The sequence below is a fragment of the Melospiza georgiana genome, chromosome 1 (assembly GCF_028018845.1).
Source record: "Melospiza georgiana isolate bMelGeo1 chromosome 1, bMelGeo1.pri, whole genome shotgun sequence".
In the NCBI taxonomy this organism is placed as follows: domain Eukaryota; kingdom Metazoa; phylum Chordata; class Aves; order Passeriformes; family Passerellidae; genus Melospiza; species Melospiza georgiana.
The window spans coordinates 96,736,184-96,738,683 of record NC_080430.1 but is presented as its reverse complement, the minus strand read 5'-3'; the positions used below and the strand labels follow the sequence as shown (position 1 = coordinate 96,738,683).

At 37.5% G+C, this 2,500-nt stretch overlaps 1 protein-coding gene across 1 annotated transcript in view; it reads left to right on the top strand.

Annotated features, from left to right (window-relative positions):
* The window catches only part of ZNF407 (zinc finger protein 407), a 332,666-nt gene that overhangs the window by 198,036 nt on the left and 132,130 nt on the right, over positions 1-2,500 (top strand). The window lies entirely within an intron of this gene.

The following is a 2,500-nucleotide window of genomic DNA, read 5'->3' as shown; positions in this document are numbered from 1 at the left end:
TCGCAAATTCTGAGATGGGAATGATAAAATTGTTAAGCATATCCAGAAGAATGTAAAATACATCCATGTATCATTACATGCTCAAACATCAAATGAAATATTATGTCTAGATGTGAGGGATTCATCCTCGATCAAGATTCAGGGCTAGGAAATTCTGTGCAACTGAACTTAAAGTCACAGGTGATTAAGTTTTCTCTCTGTGTTTCTGGAGATATCTGTATGTATACCATGATACATACAACAAATAAGGTAATTAATTTATCAATATGCCTGAAAATGAATGTTGCAAAAAAATCAGAGGCATCACCACCTTTCCTGATTTTAAAAAGTAGGGGCCAAATTTCCTCCAGTCTCATGTTTCCAGATCCAAAGCCTCCCTCAAGAGCCCTGCCTGCATGAGATCTCCTAATTCGACCTAGAGGAGTGTGGAGTATTTAACTGGCAAATTGTTTTATAGGATGGATCAGTTTCCCTACTTTAAAGCCCTTGCTTGATTTTGAATGATTTCTTTGTGGTTCAAGAGCTGCTGCAAAGGCCCAGATATAAACTACCCAGTAAATCTGTGACCCTGCAAAGATGCTATAGGTGCTCTGTGTCCTCATTAGTGTATGAAGCTGCAGGCCGTACTGAGGTCTGCTCCTGGATGTTAAACACAACATGAGCTAATTTATGATAATATATAGATGATGAGCAATTTCGTGGTAGGCATGGAACAGCATTTAACTTCAAAGTGTGAATTTTATGCTGGGGTGTTGGGCATTACTGCTAGTTAGAGAGATTTATACTTAAAATTGATTAATTAATTAAATTAATATTTAATTATAATTAAGCATTATGTGTAGTCATTCTATTCCTTTTCTTCAATATTTTGATGAATTGAAGTGCTACATGCTGAAGATCCTGATTTTTAAAATGCCATAAAATAATTTTAAGAAAAACCTAGAAGAGACTTTGCAGAAATATCTGCGTAACAATCATGCATAGCCTCAGCAATAATATTATTGACAAACATTTTGCAGTAAAATTCAAACTTTGTTACATCATTTAGCACAACTGCATTCTTTATGTGGGTCTTTATGGGTTTTTGTTCTGCTTTTCTGATTTTTTTTTAGATTCAATTATAATAACAGATTGCTGGAATTGACTCCCAAAATATGTACTGAAATTATTTCACACCTTAGCTACTCTTCTGTGATACTCTCACCAACAGACCAAAATTAAAAAAAAAGCCCTAAGTCCTGTGTAATTTCAATCTGCTTTATGTGACCAGATTTGGGTACAGAAAGTAACAATGCACCGTTTGCTTTTTTCTGAAACAGTGAAATTCTGAAATATGTGCCCATTGCATTTCATAGCCTCGCTACGTGGCAGAGGTTTATCAGCTCTTTTGTCATCCCATTTTGGTAGGACTCAAGCTGCCTTGGCAACTTTGGAATTGCTTTCCTCCTGTTATCACAGGGCCCAGGGGCTCCCTCACTTGGGACATCTGGGGTGAGGAGCTGGGGTTCCTCAGAGACCTCATTGAGGTGATGGTGGGAGAGGGCACCTGGTCCCTGCGAGGCTCTCCTGGGAGCTCCCACTCTCTTGCTTATGTGAGCACCATCCAAAATTAACTGAGGCACTGTGCCTTTCCACAAAGTCCGTGTATTCCTGTGCCTGGTTGTGTGGGAATAAACAGCATGGAGGTTTCCATCCTTCTGTCTGCACAGAAGGGCTTGGTAATTTGACACCAGACCTCTTAACCCAGCTGTCTTTTGTAGGAACTGAATTTCCTTCCCCACGTGGAAGAGTTGGAAGGAGACTGTTAGTTTCAATGAATTCAGCATCACTGCCTCACCAGCCCCCTCATTGCTGTGTTACTGTGGAAGTAGACAATTTGCCTCCAAATGACTAACAGTATTCTTAAAAAAAAAAAAATAAAAATCAGTCTTTTCTCAAGTTATTGAGACTATACCTGAGGTTAGTGTTACTACTTCTTAATGACCTTCCATGTGGCCTTTATGGACTGAGATTTCTGTGCATGTTAGTACATACTGAGTAAAAATATTGCTGTGAAATGATAAACTGTATTTATAGGCAACAGGGCAAAATCCTAGCTTCTGTAAAAGGAAAAAAAGCTAAAAAGAGGGCATTTATACACTTTTAATGAGCATTGAGCTTGCCAAAATCTCTCAAATTGGTCCAGAGGTTTGGAATGAAGAATTATCATTTAAAGACGAACAATGTGAGTTCTGCTGCAGTTTCAGCAGCAATCCCCAGACCTGTTTTCTTTATGCCATGAAAACTTTAGAAACATAAACAGTGCTGAATTGCCAGTGGTACTGAATAATTTGGCTTTTATTGTTGCCTGCACTCTTCTTGTGTTCAAGAAAATAATTTAATACTTATTAGTAAATAGAAGGTAACTAAAGATGACTGTGACCTAGTCTGTTGAAAATTTTTCAGTACCTTTAATTTATTAGTAAATTAAATGTATTTTATTTAAGCAGAATCATATATA